The sequence below is a fragment of the Saccopteryx leptura genome, chromosome 6 (genome assembly GCF_036850995.1).
Source record: "Saccopteryx leptura isolate mSacLep1 chromosome 6, mSacLep1_pri_phased_curated, whole genome shotgun sequence".
NCBI lineage: Eukaryota > Metazoa > Chordata > Mammalia > Chiroptera > Emballonuridae > Saccopteryx > Saccopteryx leptura.
The window spans coordinates 113,628,773-113,649,737 of record NC_089508.1 but is presented as its reverse complement, the minus strand read 5'-3'; the positions used below and the strand labels follow the sequence as shown (position 1 = coordinate 113,649,737).

At 35.3% G+C, this 20,965-nt stretch overlaps 1 protein-coding gene across 1 annotated transcript in view; it reads right to left on the bottom strand.

Annotated features, from left to right (window-relative positions):
• Positions 1 to 20,965, bottom strand: part of MDGA2 (MAM domain containing glycosylphosphatidylinositol anchor 2) — a 1,032,651-nt gene that overhangs the window by 103,139 nt on the left and 908,547 nt on the right. The window lies entirely within an intron of this gene.

Here is a 20,965-nt window from a genome sequence, read left to right as displayed (position 1 = left end):
ACATTTAATGGGGTGATATTGATCAATAGAAGTACATAGGTTCCAGGTAAACATTTCTATAGCTTTTGAACTGTTGATTGTGTTGTGTGTCCATCACCCAAAGTCAAATCATTATCCATTCCCATATATTTATCCCTTTTTATTCCCATCTTTCCTCCTCTGCTTGGTAACCACTTAACTTTTATCTGTGTCCATGAGTCTCAGTTTTATATCCTACTTTGTGTGAAATCATATAGTTCTTATCTTTTTCTGATTTACTTATTTCACTTAGTATAAAGTTTTCAAGGTCCATGTATGTTGTCATAAATGGCAGTATGTCATCATTTCTTATGGCTGAGTAGTATTCCATTGTATGTATGTACCACTTCTTCTTTATCTAATCCTCTATCGAGAGACACTTTGTTGATTCCATGTGTTGCCACTGGGAATAATGCTGTGATGAACATGGGGGTGCAGGTGTCCTTGTGTACCAATTCTTTCAAGTGTTTTAGTTAAATATCCAGTAGAGGATTGCTGGGTCATGTGGTAGTTCTATTATTAATTTTTTTAGGAACCACCATACTTTTTTCCACATGGCTGTACCAGTTTACATTTCATTCAGCAGTGAGTGAGGGTTCCTTTTTCCTCAATAGCTTCTCCAAACCTTGTTATTACCTGTCTTGTTGATAATAGCCAATCTAACAGGAGTGAGGTGGTATCACATGTAGTTTTGATGTGCATTTTTTTAATAGTTAGTGAAGATAAGCATCTTTTCATATATCTATTGGCCATTTGTATTTCTTCCTGGGAGAAGTTTCTGTTTAGGTACTGCCCCCCTTTTAAAATTTGATTGTTTCCTTGTTTGTTGCTGAGCTTTCTGAGTTCTTTATATATTTTGGATAATAGACTCTTATTAGAGTTGTTCTTTTTTTTACATTTTTTATTATTAATTTTAATGCAGTGACATTGATAAATCAGTGTACATATGTTCAGAGAAAACATCTCCAGATTATTTTGACATTTGATTATGTTGCATACCCTTCAACCAAAGACAAATTATCTTCCATCACTTTCTCTCTGGTTTTCATTGTGCCCCTTCCCTCGCCACACCCATTCTCTCTTCTTCCTCGCCCCCTCACCACCCTCCCGTAACCCCCACATTCTTCTCCATGTCTCTGAGTATCATTTTTATGTCCCATCTATGTATGGATTCATATAGTTCTTAGTTTTTTCTAGTTTACTTATTTCACTCCATATAATGTTATCAAGGTCCATCCATGTTATTGTAAATGATACGATGTCATCATTTCTTATGGCTGAGTAGTATTCCATAGTATATATGTACCAAAGCTTTCTGATCCACTCGTCCACTGACGGACACTTGGGCTGTTTTCAGATCTTCGCTATTGTGAACAATGCTGCCATAAACATGGGGGTGCATTTCTCCTTTAGGAACAGTTTTATGGTGGTCTTAGGATATATTCCTAAGAGTGGAATAGCTGAGTCAAAAGGCAGTTCAATTTTTAATTTTTTGAGGAATCTCCAAACTGTTTTCCACAGTGGATGCACCAGTCTGCATTCTCACCAGCAGTGCAGGAGTGTTCCCTTTTCTCCACATCCTCGCCAGCACTTATTCTGTGTTGTTTTGTTGATGAGCGCCATTCTGACTGGTGTGAGGTGATATCTCATTGTGGTTTTAATTTGCATTTCTCTAATGATTAGTGATGTTGAGCATTTTTTCATATGCCTATTGGCCATCTGTATGTCCTCTTTGGAAAATTGTCTATTCATTTCTTTTGCCCATTTTTTGATTGGATTGTTTGTCTTCCTGGTGTTGAGATTTACAAGTTCTTTATAAATTCTAGTTATTAACCCCTTATCAGACATATTGTCAAATATGTTTTCCCATTGTGTAGTTTGTCTTTCTATTCTGTTCTTATTGTCTTTAGCTGTGCAAAAACTTTTTAGCTTGATATAGTCCCATTTGTTTATCCTGTCCTTTATTTCACTTGCCCATGGAGATAAATCAGCAAATATATCTCTGTCGGAGAGCTTACTGCCTATGTTTTCTTCTAAGATGCTTATAGTTTCATGGCTTACATTTAAGTCTTTTATCCATTTTCAGTTTATTTTTGTGAATGGTGTAAGTTGATGGTCTAGTTTAATTTTTTTGCAGGTAGCTATCCAATTTTCCCAACACCATTTATTAAAGAGGCTGTCTTTACTCCATTGTATACCCTTACCTCCTTTGTCAAATATCAGTTGTCCATAGAGCTGTGGGTTTATTTCTGGGTTCTTTGTTCTGTTCCACTGATCTATATGCCTGTTCTTATGCCACTACCAGGCTGATTTGAATACAATGGCCTTATAGTATAACTTGATATCAGAAAGTGTGATACCTCCCACTTTATTCTTCTTTTTTAAGATTGCTGAGGCTATTTGTGTTCTTTTTTGGTTCCATATAAATTTTTGGAATATTTGATCTATATCTTTAAAGTATGTCATTGGTATTTTAATTGGTATTGCATTGATTTATAAATTGCTGGGTAATACAGACATTTTATGATGTTTATTTTTCCTAACCATGAGCATGGTATATGCTTCCACTTGCTTATGTCTTTCTTGATTTCTTTTATCAATGTTTTATAATTTTCCAAGTACAAGTCTTTAGTCTCCTTGGTTAAATTTACTCCTAGGTACTTTATTTTTTTTGTTGCATTAGTGAAGGGGATTGTTTCCTTAATTTCTCTTTCTGACTGTTCATTGTTGGTGTATAAAAATATATCTGATTTCTGAGTATTAACTTGATATCCTGCCACTTTGCTGAATTCATTTATCAGGTCCAGTAGATTTTTGACTGAGACTTTAGGGTTTTCTATATACAATATCATATCATCTGCAAATAATGATAGTTTTACTTCTTCTTTTCCAACTTGAATGCCTTTTGTTTCTTCATCTTGTCTGATTGCTGTGACTAGGACTTCTAGGACTATGTTTTTTGTTTTCTTTTGTTTTGTTTTTTACAGAGACAGAGAGAGAGTCAGATAGAGGGATACACAGGGACAGACAGAGAGGAATGGAGAGATGAGAAGCGTCGATCATATTACTTTTTTGTTGCGCATTGCAACACCTTAATTGTTCATTGAGTGCTTTCTCATATGTGCCTTGACCGTGAGCCTTCAGCAGACTGAGTAACCCCTTGCTGGAGCCAGCGAACTTGGGCTCAAGCTGGTGAGCTTTTTGCTCAAACCAGATGAGCCCGTGCTCAAGCTGGCGACCTCAGGGCTTCGAACCTGGGTCTTCCGCATCCCAGTCCAACGCTCTATCCACTGCGCCACTGCCCGGTCAGGCCAGGACTATATTGAATAAGAGTGGTGAAAGGGGGCACCCCTGCCTTGTTCCTGATCTTAAGGGGATTGCTTTTTATTTTTTTCATTGAGTATGATGTTGGCTGTGGGTTTGTCATAGATGGCTTTTATCATGTTGAGGTATGTTCCCTGTATTCCCACTTTGCTGAGAGTTTTGATCATGAATGGGTGCGGGATTTTATCAAATGCTTTCTCTGCATCTATTGATATTATCATATGGTTTGTCTCCTTCCTTTTATTTATGTGATGAATCACATTGATTGATTTACAAATATTGTACCAGCCTTGCCTCCCCAGAATAAATCCCACTTTATCATGGTGTATGATTTTTTCCATATATTGTTGGATCCAGTTTGCTAATATTTTGTTGAGGATTTTAGCATCTATATTCATCAGGGATATTGGCTATAATTTTCTTTCTTTATGTTGTCTGCCTGGTTTTGGAATCAGAATTATGCTCACCTCATAAAAGGAGCTTGGAAGGCTTCCTTCCTCTTGAATTTTTTGAAATAGCTTGAGAAGGATAGGAGTTAGTTCTTCTTTCAATATTTGGTAGAATTCACTTGTGAAGGCATCAGGCCCAGGACTTTTTTTGGAAGTTTTTGATAACTGATTCGATCTCATTTGGTGTAATTAGTCTGTTTAGGTTTTCTGATTCTTCCAGATTGATTTTTGGAAGATTGTATGTTTCAAGGAATTTGTCTATTTCATCTAGGTTGTCTAGGTTTTTGGCATAGAGTTCTTCATAGTATTTTCTTACATTATTTTGTATTTCTGTTGTGTCAGTTGTTATTTCTCCATTGTCATTTCTAATTTTATTTATTTGAGTCCTCTCTCTTTTTTCTTGGTGAGTCTAGTTAAAGGTTCATTGATCTTAATCTGACCTTGGGTGATGGATATGCAACATAATTGATTGACAAAATAACCTGAACATGTTTTCTTTAAACATATGTACTCTGATTTATTGATGTCACCCCATTAAAATTAATAAAAATTTAAAAAAAGAAAATGTTTTGGAACTAGACAGAGGGGTGGTTGCAAAACAATGTGACTATACTAAATGTCACAGAATTGTTCACCTAAAACTTAGTAATTTTGTTATGTGACTCTTACCTCAATAAAAATACATTTTTTAAAAAAAGGTTCATCTATCTTGTTTACCTTTTCAAAGAACCAGCTCCTAGTTTCATTGATCCTCTATGGTTTCTTTAGCCTCTATGTAATTTATTTCTGCTCTGATATTTATTATTTCCTTCCTTCTACTACATTTGGGCCTTACTTGCTGTTCTTTTTCTAGTTCTTTTAGATGCAGGGTTAAGTTGTTTATTTGAGGTTTTTCTAGCTTCTTAAAGTGTCCTGTAGTGCTATGGACTTCTCTCTCAGTACTGCTTTTGCTGTATCCCATAAATTTTGAGTTGTTGTATGCTTATTATCATTCATTTCTAGGAATTTTCTTATTTCTTCTTTGATCTCATTCTTAATCCATTCATTACTTAACAACCTGCTATTTAGTTACCATGTGTTTGAGAATTTTTGAGTTTCTCTGTTGTGGTTGATTTTTAGTTTCATGCCATTGTGATCAGAGAAACTGCTTGATATGATTACAATCTTCTTAAATTTATTGAGACCACTTTTGTGCCCTAACATGTGGTATATCTTAGAGAATGTACCATGAGCACTTGAAAAAAAATGTATATTCTGCTGCTTTAGGGTGAAAGGTTCTGAAGATATCTATTAAATTGAGTTGATCTAGGGCAGGGGTCTCAAACTCGCGGCCCGCCGAACAATTTTGCGCGGCCCGCAGACTAATCCACGAAGTTCAATTAGTCTGCGGGCCGCACAAAATTGTTCGGCGGGCCACATGCGGCTCGCGTGCTGTGAGTTTGAGACCCCTGATCTAGGGTGTACTTTAAGTCTACTGTTTGTAAATTTTCTTGCTTGAGGATCTATCTAGTAATGTTAGTGGGGTATTAAAATCTCCTACTATTATAGTATTGCTGTTGATCTCACCCTTTATATCCATCAAAGTCTGCTTTATATGTTTAGGTGCTCCTGTATTAGGTGTGTAGATATTTATAATAGTTATATCTTCCTGTTGGATTGCTCTTTTTATCATTATGTATTGGCTTTTTTTATTTCTTACTAAATCCTTTGTCATAAAATCCATTTTGTCTGATATAAGTATTTCTACCCCAGTTTTTTTCATTTCCATTTGCGTGAAATGTTTTTCCCATCCTTTTACCTTCAGTCTATGTGCATCTTTTGTTTTAAGGTGTGTCTCTTGTAAACAGCATATGTATGGGTCCTGTTTTTTTATCCAGGCAGCTACCCTATGTCTTTTGATTGGATCGTTTAATCCATTTACATTTAAGGTTATTAATGATATGTAGTTGTTTATTGCCCTCTTATTCTTTAAATTTGTATTCCTCTTTTCCTATATTCTTTTCCCACTTTGATCTGTTTATAACAGGCCCCTTAACATTTACTGCACCATTGGTTTGTTGTAATGAATTCCTTGAGTTGTTTTTTTTTTTTTTTTTTTTTGTCTGGGAAGCTTTTTATTTCTACTTCAATTTTAATTGATAGCCTTGCTGGATAAAATAGTCTTGGTTGTAGGTTCTTGTTCTGCATAACTTTGAATATTTCTTGCCATTCCCTTCTGGCCTCAAGTGTTTCTGTTGACAAGTCTGATGTCATCCTTATGGGGGCTCCTTTTTAGGTGATAGCCTTTTTTTCTCTTGCAGCTTTTAATATTTTCTCTTTATTGCTTAGCTTTGGTATTTTAATTATGATGTGTCTTGGTGTAAGTTTCTTTGGGTTTCTCTTTAATGGAGTTTTCTGTGCTTCTTGAATTTGTGAGAGTTTCTCCTGCATTAATTGAGGGAAGTTTTCAGCTATGATATGTTTGAACAAATTCTATCCCTTGCTCTTTCTCTTCTTCTTCAGGAACCCCTATGATGCGGATGTTATTTCTCTTCATGTTGTCACAGAGCTTTCTAAGAATTTTCTCAGACTTTTGAGTCTCTTCTATTTTCTTCTCTCCTTTCATGCCTTCATTCCACTTGTCCTCCAACTCGCCAATTTGATCCTCAGCTCCATTCATCCTGTTTTTAATTCCTTCCATTGTGGTCTTTATTTCTAATGTATTTGTCATCTCCAACTGATTCTTTTTTAATATTTTGATATCCTTTTTTATACTTGTGATTTCTTTATTTAGGTGTTCGTAATGACCACTGATTGTTGTTCTAAGATCCCTAAGCATCCTTACAATCATTATTTTGAACTCCGCATCCAGAAGTTAGGTTATTTCCATATCACTGAGTTTATTTCCTGGAGGTGTCTCTTGTGGTTTCATTTGGATTGCACTACTCTGTCTTCTCATTATATCTTTGTGTTTGGGTGTTTTGTTTGTAGAGCTGTTTGAGTCTAGCCTTGGTATTGTCTGCCTCCAGTTTTCAATTGTATTATTTCTAGGTCTTCTTGGGTTGGCATCAGCTATTATTTGTAATCCACTTTTGGATTTGGGCTGCGTTGAAGTCTTGATTTGTTTGTTTTCTTAACAGGTGATAGTCTTATTTACTGATCTCAGCAGGTGGCTTATTTGAAACTGTATCCAGGAATGCGGTGGATGTAACCTGAGACTCTGAAGGCCTCTTCTGCCAATTAATCTCTCTGAGGCAGGGTGTTTTCTCAGCTTCAGTAGGGGGAGGTGTATCTTAAATCTGCATGGAGACCTGATTTACTGCCCCTCCTCCCCAATTTTTGTTTTCAACTGTGTCTTATTGCGCTGATTGGAGCTGGAGAGATGTCTGGAGATCTGTGACCTGGAAGCACCTTATTCTTTTGTTTTTTTGGAAGGACCAGACCCTCCCCCAGCTATGGCTGCCTCCAGCACTGGATAAGTCAGCTTCTCTGGTCATCCCCTCCATTCCTCTGCCCCTCACCATCTGTCTCTCTCTCCCCTTTCTTTTTGGAAGACAAGTGGTCCTTTCAACACACCTCTTTCCCTGGTCGTCAGGCAAGTGGCTGTGAGCAGTATTTTCTGCTCTTTTCCCTGGATTTAGAGCCCTTCTGAGCTCTCAGCCTCACTCCCCCTCTGTTCCTGTAAGCAGGGGAGATTCAGGCGCTCCCTACCAGGTTTGTTGTGGCTTCTTCTTTGCCCCTTGGTTTTTGAGAGCTGTTCTTGTAGTCCAGAGTTGGTTTTTCATGCTGATTGTTCCTAAATTAGTTTGTAATCCAGTTCGGTGGTGTGAGCTGAGAGTCTGTGCATCTGCCTGCTCTGCTGCCATCTTCAGGTCTTTAGTGTTGTTCTTTACAAATATCATCTCCCATTTGGTTGGCTGCCTTTTTGTTTTGTTGTCTGTTTTTTTGTAGTTTTATTGTTATTGTTTTTTGATCTGCAGAGTCTTTTTAGTTTGATATAGTCCCATTCTGCCAAATTTAAAATTAGATTAAATGTTATTTTGCTGTTGAGTTTTGTGAGTATTTTAAATTATATTTGGAGATTAACCCTTTGTGAAGGTGTTGTTTGCAAATATCTTTTCCCATTCAGTTGGTTTCCTTTTTATTTTGTCGATGGTTTCTTTTGCTGTGCAGAGCTTTTTAGTTGGATACCATCTCTATATTTTATTTTCACTTTTACTTCCCTTTCTTTTAAATTCAAATTTATAAAATACTCTCTAAGATTGAGGTCCATAAGTTTAGTACCTATGTTGTCTACTATGTAATATATTGTTTCAGATCTTATATTTAGGTCTTTGATCCATTTTGAATTAATTTTTTGTGGTGACAAACAGCAGTCTAGTTTCAATCTTTTTCATGTGGCTTTTCAATTTTTCCAGCACCATTTATTTCAAAGGTTTTCATATCTCCATGTTTTTTTTGTAAAAATTGTTTGACTCTGTACATGTGGTTTTATTTTTAGGTTTTCAATTCTGTTTCATTGCTCTATATTTTGTGTCAATACCATGCTGTTTTAATTCCTGTAACATTGAAATATAAGTTGAAGTCAGGGAAACCTCTAATTTGCTCTTTTTTCTCAAGATTGCTTTGCTTATCTGAGATCTTTTGTGGTTCCATACAAATCTGATAAATTTTTTTTTTTTTTCATTTTTCTGAAGCTGGAAACAGGGAGAGACAGTCAGACAGACTCCCGCATGCGCCCCACCGGGATCCACCCGGCACGCCCACCAGGGGCGACGCTCTGCCCACCAGGGAGCGATGCTATGCCCATCCTGGGCGTCACCATGTTGCGACCAGAGCCACTCTAGCGCCTGGGGCAGAGGCCACAGAGCCATCCCCAGTGCCCGGGCCATCTTTGCTCCAATGGAGCCTTGGCTGCGGGAGGGGAAGAGAGAGACAGAGAGGGAAAGCGCGGCGGAGGGGTGGAGAAGCAAATGGGCGCTTCTCCTGTGTGCCCTGGCCGGGAATCGAACCCGGGTCCTCCGCACGCTAGGCCGACGCTCTACCACTGAGCCAACTGGCCAGGGCCAAATCTGATAAATTTTTGTTCTATTTTTTTAAAAAATGCCATTAGGATTTTGATTGTGACTTCCTTAAATCTGTATATGGTTTTGGGCATGGCCATTTTAACTATGTTGATTCTTCCAATCCATAAACATGGAATATCTTTCCATTTCTTTATGTCTTCTTCTGTTTCTTTGAACAATGTCTCATATTTTGCAGTTTATAGGTCCTTCATATCCTATATTAAGTTTACTCATAGTATTTTATTCTTTTCTTTGTCCTTACAAAAGTAATAGAGAATATCATGCTAAATGAAATAAGTTATATAGAAAAGTCAAGAACCATATGATTTCACTCACATGTGGGATACAAAAATGAAAGCAACAAATAACAAAAACTTATAGACACAGAAAACAGTATGGTGGTTACTAGTGAGGTGAGATAGCAAAGGGTAAAGGGGATCAAATACATGGTGATGAAAGGAGATGTGACTTTTGTAGGTAAGTACATATTGAAATACACAGAATTGTATACTTGAAACATATAATTTTATTAACCAGTGTCACTCCAATAGATTTAATTACAATATAAAATAAAGTTTAATCCCATTTTGTCTAGACTCATTTGTTTAAGGCAAAGTAAATACCTTTTTTTGTATTGGTATTTTTAATTTATAAGCATTTTATTTGTCTGTAAAGGAGGCAAGAAAAGGTGAGCAGATGTATAAAACTTTTCATGGGAGAGCTCTGTGCTGCCTGTTTAATCTCATCTCAAATCAAACCCCATTATTTTACATTCTAATAATTCACAGAATTACATGAAGTTTTATAGCAGTGAAGTATAAAAGTTTAGAAAACAGCTTTCAAAAGTAAACTAGCCACTGTGGAAAACTATAGAGTTTTCTCAAAAAAAAAAAAAATGGAATTGCCTTTTGACCTAGCTATCTTGCTTTTTGGAATATATCCTAAGAATACCAAATCACTGTTTTAAAAGAAGATATGTACCCCTGTGTTTATTGCAGCATTGTTTACAATAGCCAAGATCTGGAAACAGCCCAAGTGTCCATCAGTGGATGAGTGGATTAAAAAGCGGTGGTACATATACACAATGGAATACTTCACGGCTGTGAAAAAGAAGGAAATCTTACCTTTTGCAACAGCATGGATGGATCTGGAGATTATTATGCTAAGTGAAATAAGCCAGGCAGAGAAAGACAAATATCATATGATCTCACTTACATGTGGAATCTAATGAACAAAGTGAACTGAAGAGCAGAATAGAAGCAGAGGTGGGGTCACAGGGAGCAGATGGACAGCAGTCAGAGGGAAGGGGGAGGAGGGGATAGGATCAGAGAAGGTGAAAGGATTAGTGAAATTATATATACAGTGGTACCTTGAGACACGAATTTAATTCATTCTGTAACCAAGCTCATAAGTCAGTCAACTCGTATATCAAACTGCTGATACTGGTCCTGTGCACTAACGTACCAACTAGCAGCAGCTTCCCAAGTCATGACTCGTATCTCAGAATTTCGCTCAGATCTTGAAAAAAAATATGGACCAAGTCACAGCTCGTATCTTCAAAAAAAATGTTGGTCTGTTCGTATCTCAAGGTACCACTGTACATAATACAGTGACACAGATAACAGGACAGCAAATCCTAGAGGGAAGGGGGGGAGTTAGGGAGAGGGGAGCAAATAGGGTATAAAAAGGGACACAGGGGATTGAGGGTGTTATATTCAGTGAAACAGTTTAATTCATGTAAACACAATAAATTAAAATTAATAAAAAATTTTTAAAAAGTAAACTAGCAAGGTTCCCCAATGAGCTCTCTGCAGAAGATGTATATATAGCTTTACTTTAGTTAAAACATTTTCTGCACCTAAATGAGAGTGATAATACCAATTTCACAGGAATATTGGGATTTAGTACTGTACTGAAATATTTCCTGATTTATATTTTTATTTCTTCTGAAACCAAACGATCGTTTTATTTTTTTTATTTACAATTTAAAAAGCAGAAAGATATTAATATTGTAATGCAGTTGAGTAACTTAGAAAATAACAAATTGAGGAAGAGATTTTCAGAAACAATGCCTTGTATAAATATATACATTGTGGGTGGAAAATCAGATATATCTTCATATATAAAAGAGATTAAAAAATAAAAATATAATATTTAACCATGTGAGCATAAATATATAAATATAGTAATATAAAATTTAAATTAAAATATGAATAGCAATTAAAGCTAATAAAAATGAGAAAAAAATGTCAACAAAATATTACTGCAAGAGAAATTAGAAAAGAAGGTAAAGTTTACAATTAAGAGACGAAGAAGAAGGAGAAAGGGGAAGAGGAGGAAGAGAAGAAAAAAGAACAGGAGAAAAACATAAAAGACACAAGGCTTGAATGGTATTCAACTGAATTGCACTTGTTAGATTTCAAGCCAGATAGCTTGGGTTCAAATCCCAGCTTCATCTCTGATTTAACTCTACTCTTCAGTGAGTTACTTACTTCCATGGTCTTTTAGTCCTTAAGATAGCAGTAGTAGTAGATCTATATCACTGAATGTTTTAAGAATTTAATATAGTAACATATGTTACTATACCCATATGGTATATGGCACCTAAAGAGTACCAGACTCAAATTCATTGGTTCCACAAATTGTACTGAGCACCATGTGCAAAGCAAGCACTGTGCCTGAAGCAGTAGCACACTATCTTCAGGTTCAGATCATATGGAACATTAGTGTAAGGAAAAGCCAAAAGATGAAAATAGAATCAGATCTTAGTCTCTTCATTAAAATATGACAACATAAAACTCAAAGTGCCCCTAAACCAGTTCTAAAAGCATCATGCAGGATGTTGTTATCTATACTTCAAGCAATGTTTTAAAAAATAAGTAATGTTTTTAATATCAAACTATCACTTTCAAATTTCTACTCAACTTGTTGCTTCTGCCTTTCCTGATATGGTTTCCATAACTTTATATAAGCTAAAGCAACTTAAACATTTCATAACATTTAGTATCTTGTTTGAACTTTCAAAACAGAATAGGACCTTGCAGAACCTAGCAATCCACTATCAAGCCATTGTACAGCAGTTTTATATACTTTTGTTAAAATCCATCATGTTCAAAACTTATAATTTAAAGGTAAATATTGTTCCAGCCATTCTAGTTTAAAGATTTTATTTTGAGTGCTACAGAATAATCAGGTTTTTTATTTTAAAATAGTTTAAAATATGTAGGACTACACACTTAAGACAAACTAAGACTTAAAGAAATACAATAAAAATGATAAAGCTAAACTAATAGTAATTTATAATTAAAAATGAACACAAGCTCGGCCTGGCGTGTGGATATCCTGGATTTGATTCTTGGTGAAGGCACACAGGAGAAGCACCTATCTGCTTCTCTACCCTTCCCCTTCTTTCTCTCTCTCTCTCTTTTCCCCTCCCACAGCCAAGGCTCCACTGGAGAAAACTTGGCCCCGCACTGAGTATGGCTCCATGGCTTCCACCTCCAGCATTAGAATGACTTGGGTTGCAATGGAGCAATGCTCCAGATGGCCTGAGCATCACCCCCTAGTGGGCATGCCAGGTGGATCCTGGTCAGGCACATGCAGGAGTCTGTCTCTTTGCTTCCCTGCTACTCACTTCAGAAAAATGCAAAAAAAAAAAAAGAACACAAACAATAGAAATAGTTTTCAATTTAAGACAACTCTGACAATAATTTATTTTTGAAATTTGAGCAGTAAAATCACTTAAGATTTGTTTTTTGAGGAAGCCACACTTATTTTTAAATCCCAGAATTACATAGTAATCAGGAAACCACCAAATGCAAATTTCTGTTTACATATACCACAGTTAAGTAAATTTGAATAACTCCTTAATAAGTTTCTTATAAAAAATGCTTAGAAATATATACAAATATTAACTCCATAAACTGGATTTATCTTTTCCAGAAGCCCTAAAAAGAATATTTGCATTTGGGTCAGTTCTCATTATACTGGGTAAACCTTTAAAATTAAGAATGAACTCAGAACAAAAATTTCATAATCACTGCTTTGGAAATGCCTCAATCCGGGCATAACAAGAGAATGCAACTCTGGTTGGGACACAATACTTAGCCATTATAACAGGTAAATTTCAAATTCATTGATTCCACAAATTGTATTGAGCACCATGTGCCAAGCAAGCACTGTGCCTAAAGCAGTAGCACACTATCTTCAGGTTCAGATCACACGGAACATTAGTGTAAGGAAAAGCCAAAAGATGAAAATAGAATCGGATCTTAGTCTCTTCATTAAAATATGACAACATAAAACTCAAAGTGCCCCTAAACCAGTTCTAAAAGCATCATGCAGGATGTTGTTAGAAGTACAAACTTTTACAATGTCCTGTGTGTAGATACAAACCAGATTCCCCAAGTTAGAAACTCTGGGAATGGGGTCCAATTGTTTTAATAAGCTCTATAGATGAGATTCTGGTGCATGATCAAATATTTAACACTACTATAACACAAAGAAGACAGTGTGTTCAGTTTATTAATAAATACAACACAAAGATACAAATAGAGATTCTAATTATGTATATACAGTACATCTGTATTCAAAAAATTGTTAGTGTTGAAGCATGAAAAGTAGAAAAGAGGTATTAATCTAAACCCTATGCGCATTTCAGGTTTTGATCATTTTTCTCTAAAAGTAGTTGAATGAATGTTTTTATTGAACTCTACACTTACTCCTGGTCATTTAAGACAATGAACACAGCACACACACACACACACAAACACACACACACACACACACACCCCTATTGGAAAGTCTGTTTGATTTGGATCTATGTCTTAGTATCCATAATACTGTAACCATATGTGTACAGATTATAAAAGGTACAATTTAGACATTTAAGAAGTGTTCTTTTTTTCAAAGAAATATACCAATCTGTCTTTATTTCTTCATAAAATTCTGATTTAAGTAGACAATCAGGAGAGCTCAGGTCAATTTAATTAGATTTATAATCAGTTGACCTTGAAATAATGTTAAGCCTATCTATAATATTTTCCCTATTACCTTTCTAACTTAATTACTTATCTTAAATAAAAATCAACAGTAAGTTTGTTAGTATTTATTTTAAAAATTTAGGGCTTTATAAATTTTTTAAAATTTTGTTTAAAAGTATGACTTGCGCATTCCCTGACCCACATACACATTCATGCACTCACCCCTTAGTTACATGACATTGGCAGTGTTCTGCCTCTCAGTTCTTTCTTAATCACTGAAACTTCTATCTACAATTACTGTCTTCATACAGCAAATGTATGTCTCTATATTTTGATAGCTCCAGATCTCATGTCTAATGCTTCTAAACCCTAACTTAAATATTTAAGGGGATTTGTTCACTCAAGTTCTAGTAGTATGTTCCTGACTGAGGTACCATTATTTGCTTTATGTTCCTCCATTACTCATATTTAACAAGTTCACTTTGAAAATATAAGCATACTGTCAAACATTGATTCAACAAATTTTTCTGTCGATAATTTAATACTCTCACTCCAAAAGTCTCTTTGTGGTGGCTTATTTCCCCACAACATTCAGGGTTAAGAAAAAAAAATTCTAATTAATTTTCCCAAGCAGTATTACGAACAAAATGAAATCTATACAAAAGGCCACAGATTAGAAAATATTCTCAGAAGGTATTTGAGATTTTCTAAGACAAATTTCCCTTATTTCATAAAAGCCTTGTCTATCAGTGGTACATTGCTTGTCTAGGTTTTTTCAAATATACCATATTTATTCCTCCTAATAGACACATTGTGAAGGTAGTATTTATGGGAATGAAGAAGATATGTAGTGTCCTTCATTTAGAAAATGCAAATGATTTTATTTTATATAGTCTTATTTCTTTTCCAGAGCCAAATAAATCATTTACATAATGGCTTCTCTACATTTTTCTGTATTCCTTGCTCACTTCTTTACCTATAGATTTGGTGATTTTCAGAACGTTCACTAAATAGATTGAAGTAAACAAAAGAGAACAAGAGGTCACTGTACTTTTTAACATTGTTTATCAAAATTAAATCAATGGTCAAGCTCGGACCATTTCATCATTTCTCTCATTCCATTTTTTCATCTCCCTCCTCACTACTCTAACCTAAATCTTACTTTACATTTGCCTAACTGTGTCTCTGCCTCTATTGTAGTATATGTATAGTATGTATGACAGAAACAGATTATATATAGATGCCATTTTGTCCATGATTTAAGATTATACAATGGCCTGACCTATGGTGGCGCAGTGGATAAAGCGTCGACCTGGAAATGCTGAGGTCGCCGGTTCGAAACCCTGGGCTTGCCTGGTCAAGGCACATATGGGAGTTGATGCTTCCAGCTCCTCCTCCCTTCTCTCTTTCTCTCTCTCTCTGTCTCTCTCTCCCTCTCTCTCTCCTCTCTAAAATGAATAAATAAAATAAAAATTTTTAAAAAGGGCTTCCTTGCATTAAAAAAATAGATTATACAATGAATCCAGATTATCTACCAATTCTCTGCCGATTTCATTAGACTAGCATTTACTGTCCTATTTCAAGTGGCTCTTTAAGACATCTCTCTCAAGATAATCAGTTCATCTGGCTTGTCAATCATGTACATTATTCTAATTTCACTTCTATTTTCTCTTATCATTTTCCTCCAGCATCTGTAGACTGTGACATAAAAACAAGTACTTCTTCACATAGGTTCTTACAGCATAAAAACTTATCCTGTAACCAACTAATTATACTGTATGCTCTTCAATTTGTTTTGCTTCTTATAGCAATAAATTAAATGAGGTATTTAGCAATATTAATAAACACAATTATCATGTCTATGGTCATTTACATATATAATAAATTTATAAGTTTTAATTACTATGATCTATTACATTAGGTTTTTAATAAACAATAATAAGTGATGAATTATTTAATAAAATACAAATAAATGTTGGCCCTGGCCGGTTGGCTCTGTGGTAGAGCATCGGCCTGGTGTGTGGAAGTCCCGGGTTCGATTTCCGGCCAGGGCACACAGGAGAAGCGCCCATCTGCTTCTCTACCCCTCCCCCTCTCCTTCCTCTCTGTCTCTTTCTTCCCCTCCTGCAGCCAGGCTCCATTGGAGCAAAGATGGCCCGGGCGCTGAGGATGGCTCTGTGGCCTCTGCCTCAGGCGCTAGAATGGCTCTGATTGCGGCAGAGCGACGCCCCGGATGGGCAGAGCATCGCCCCCTGGTGGGCATGCCGGGTGGATCTCGGTCGGGCGCATGCGGGAGTCTGTCTAACTGCCTCCCCGTTTCCAACTTCAGAAAAATACCAAAAAAAATACAAATAAATGTTTTAAATAAAAGGATAAACTATAGCTCAATAATTATAGTCACATGTATTAAGACCAAAATAAAATTTATAATAAATTCATCTAATAACCAATTATACCATAAAGTATATTTGGGATTAGTGATTTCTTGATTAGTAATTATTGGTGAGTTCTATTTATAAATACAATTTCAATATACACCTAGACAAATTAACACACAAACCAGTTTCTACCTTGGTGATCACATCACTCAGCCACACTACTTTCCTATATTGACTACTCCCATATTCTGTTTTTATGGCATTTTATCCATTTTCCTATTTCAACAGGGCATTGCCAACAATATTTTTTTAATCCTAATAATTACTATATGATTAATTTACTCAAAGTATTATTGACTGATCTGGTGAGAAAATAAATGTGATAATCCTAAGCATTTTAGTATATCAGGACTGAAGAACAAAGGGACAGAGGCAATTAGACATTTTATTCAAAAAAATATCCCTACTTTCCAAACATGACAGTCAAAAAGTCACATCCATTCTGTATCTCAATGGCAGAGTATAAACAGAAATCTGTATACCACTCTACAGCTGTATCTGTTACAAATGGATTATATCTGTTACACTGTTTGGTATATTCAGATAATTTAGAAATAATTTTTCAGGCTTCTTAATTCATTAGATACCAAGGAAAGCAGACAATCTAATAACCTTTTTTTTTTCTTTCCAGTTAAGCAAAAAATAAAATAATTGAGAGGTTAGTAGCTGTCTAAGGAGATTAAACAATTATTTAGCTGAGCCTAAAAAGTTTAACTTAAAGACACTATGATTTTGAGAAACCTTTTTCCACCCATTAATGTTTTAGCTTCACATGATGTATTTGTTTTCTAAGTTTCTTGAAGCAGCAATTCTAATAGTCTAATGATTTTTTTCCAGATATACTGCAGCAACTTTTAAGGATAGTGTATAAGTCAATACTCAAATTTTGAGACAATTGTCTTCATCATATTTAAATACAGGCTTTATAATTTAATTTTACAGAAAGCTTGAGAAACTTTAGGTTCAGTTTACCAACCTCATCCAGCTGTGGGTTTAATCACACAGCAGGAATTTTATGATCTTACTTAAATTAGAAATAGGTAGTTAAGTTTCATACTGTTTTTGGATTAAAAACAAAGTAGGGCTATTTGGAACATAATTTCTCATTAGTCATAAAGGTCCAAATTTGTTTTTCAGACATCATCTAATACAGAAATATACTGCAAATTAAGACCATAATAATATTAAGAGAAAAGTTACTTTGCACTAGATAACCTAAATATTTTATGGACAGAAAAAAAATTAGAAATATGGATTCAAAATAAAAATATAGGGTTAAAATAATACTTTAAGATATTAAAATATGTAACATAAATTATTAATACTCCGTTGAAGAAAACGGTGTTATAATCAAAGATAAAAATACTAATTATTAGGGAAACTATTTTTATTTATTTATTTATTTATTTATTTTTGTATTTTTCTGAAGATAGAAGCAGGGAGGCAGTCACAGACTTTTGCATGTGCCCAACTGGGATCCACCTGGCATGCCCACCAGGGGGCGATGCTCTGCCCATCTGTGGCATTACTCCGTTACAACCAGAACCATTCCAGTGCCTGAGCTGGAGGCCATGGAGCCATCCTAAGCACCCAGGCCAACTTTGCTCCAATGGAGCCTTGGCTGCCGGAGGAGCAGAGAGAGATAGAGAGAAAGGAGAGATGGAAGGGTAGAGAAGCAGATAGGCACTTTTCCTGTGTGCCCTGACCAGAAATCGAACCCAGGACTTCCACATGCCAGGCCAACACTCTACCACTGAGTCAACAGGCCATGGCAGGAAACTATCTATTTTTTAAACTTATGTTGTTTAGAGTATGTTCTTAACATTGTTTATTTAAACATCATCCAACCTATGTTGATTATATTCAAAAGCTCAGAGATCCAAAATTCTGAGATAGCTTGGAAGATAAAAAAGGTCATATGCATGTAATATAAAAATCTTTGTTCCAATGAACATTAGATAAGAACTCAAAAGTTATTTTTAAAAATGATGGTATCTAATTGTGTCTTAAAACAATGTTGATATTTAAATGTACATACCTGAGAATGAAAAAATCTAATTTTCCTAAGATAATAAAAATAATCTTATTTTACATGAATACATTTGTTTTCCATTATTGAATATGGAATATTCTTAAAAAACTATATCAATTCCATTTTGTAGAATATTTTTGCTCTATTACTGTAAACCGGTGTGTAAGCAGATCTTCAAAAGAAATGTGTGTATTGAGACAATTTTGCATATAAAGATCTTTCATGCAGCCCTGACTGGTTGGCTCAGTGGTAGAGCATCAACCTGGTTAGAGGGAGTCTTGGGTTTGATTCCCAGTCTGCACACAAGAGAAGTGACCATCTGTTTCTTCAGCCTTCCCTCTCCCTATTTTCACTCTCTCTTCCCCTCCCACAACCATGACTTGATTGGCTTGTGTTCATGAGCCCTTGGAGCTGAGAATGGATCTATGGAGCCTTTGCCTCAGGTGCTAATAATAGTGCAATTGCGAGCATCAGCCATAGATAGGCAGAGCATAGGCCCCAGATGGGGGTTGTTGGGCGGATCCCAGTTGGGATGCATGCAGGAGTCTGTCCCACTATTCTTCCTCCTCCTATTTAAAAAAATAAAATATCTTTCATGTAAGGTTTAAGTGTGAAAAATAGAAAAAAAGAAGTATGTATAATTATGTATAATACTCTTTCTGTTCTTATACTGTATCTACAAATATCACCTTCCTATTCACATTGCAGAACAGCACAAGATCATTATACTTATTGACACTTCCTCAAAAGTTATATCAAAGTTTCTCTCCCATGGCAAAATATGGTATCTGAGTAACATTACCGATTAAATTAAGGCATTATAAAAAAGCACCCTAGAAAAATATAATAATTATTTCTAAATATGAAAGAAAACTGTAAGAACTAAGAAGATGAGAAAAGAATGCTATGTCAAGAAAAGATTAAGCTTCAAGGGAAAGAATTTCCTTTCTGGACCATGGTTTATAACACCAGAAAAAATGTTTTCATCTGGTGGATATAAGAATCCCGCAAACTTAGAAAGAGCAGTATCAGCGGCAGCAATTTACTGATCCGGTCAAAAAGGCTTTAAACTAAGATTCAAAGTGGAAGGAAAAATGTGACTCAGTAAAATGGATATTATGAATTAATTACTTTGAAATAAAAATAAGGTATAGTGGAAAAAATACTTATAAATTACATTTTGGAAATCATAGCTTGGAATGGTACTTAAGCTTAGAATATACAGTGTTATAAATGAAACTAAAATGAAAATTTTAGACACATTAAGTTTTTAAAACACATTCTTTAATCTAAGAAGTGGTAACCTGGTGCAAGCATAAACCTGGCAGGTGAGTGTAACCTTGCTACAGGTGTTTGTGCACGGAATACCATGCACAAGGGAACCTGGCCAATGGAAAGAGCTCAGAAAGTATTCCACTCTACACTCCCATTGTCTGATACGTATTACAGTGTATTACCTTCAATTTACCGGGTAGGATCTTGGGTTACAGGCATATTTAGAAATCTGCTCAATATTATATATATAGCAAATAAATGCTAAAGCTAGATTGGCTAGAATTGGAAACCAGATATGTCTGAAATTCATAATTTTAGCAAAACAGAGTAAGGAAAAATTTATATCTACATATGCACATGTATATAATTTAATATAAAAGAGATAATATTTGCCTATTATCTAATATTATTTAGATAATAGGCAAATATTATCTAATTTTTCATGAGGAAAAACACAGTGACTGGAAAATGTGAGTCGTTGCATATAGGGAGTTGCATACTAGTTTTATGATCAAATGCATAGAGACTGGAAGGGAACATCAGAGAGAGAAACTGTCACTGAAAAGTAGTGTAGCAATACTAGCCACATATATTACAGAAGGTACTTTATTAATCATGAGTATAAGATATAAATGAAAAGGAAGAGCTAAATTAGTTTGAATCCTCTTAGGAGGAAGTCTAACATCTGTCTATTTGAGAGGAGGACTCCAATGATAACTACTTTTTCATTAAATTTGAATTACAGAGAAGGTGACTTGCATACACAATGGAGACACTGAGAACAAAGGTTTTGAGGAATGTTAGAGTAAGGGAAGGGACTGATGAACAAAGCTGGGCAAATTCCACAGGCTGAAACAGGCAGCCCTGCAGTACAGGGAACCACAGGCATTTACCAGATATTCCAAGGAAGCATAAATAAGAAAAAAAGTGAAAAACTAAAGATGAAATGATGACTTTATCATGGGAAGTTATTATAAAATTAAAATAATTTTGATATGGATTTTGGATTTACTCAGATTTACTTAGCGGCCAAGTAAATGAGGGCTAACAGAGAAAGTTTCTGAATGATCCACTGCTGTCTGCTGTATCAGTACCAAGGAACACTTAGACAATGAGCAGTGATTACCAAATGCGACATGTAATCATTAGGAAAAGATTTTTTTTTTAATTATTAGACATGGAGGACTAAAATATCCAACCTGAAATGCTTCTTAATTTGAATGAAGCTTCTTATGCAGTCTTTTATTATAACTTTGTGAAGCAGATAGAATAACATTTCTTTTACGGTAGAACACCTGAGTAGATTGCTGATGGTTGACCAGTCTTTCCCCAAACCAATTGGTTTTTCCTTTTTATTCTCCAAACTCTAAATGCTCCTCTATGATTTTGTTAAGGAAGTGGA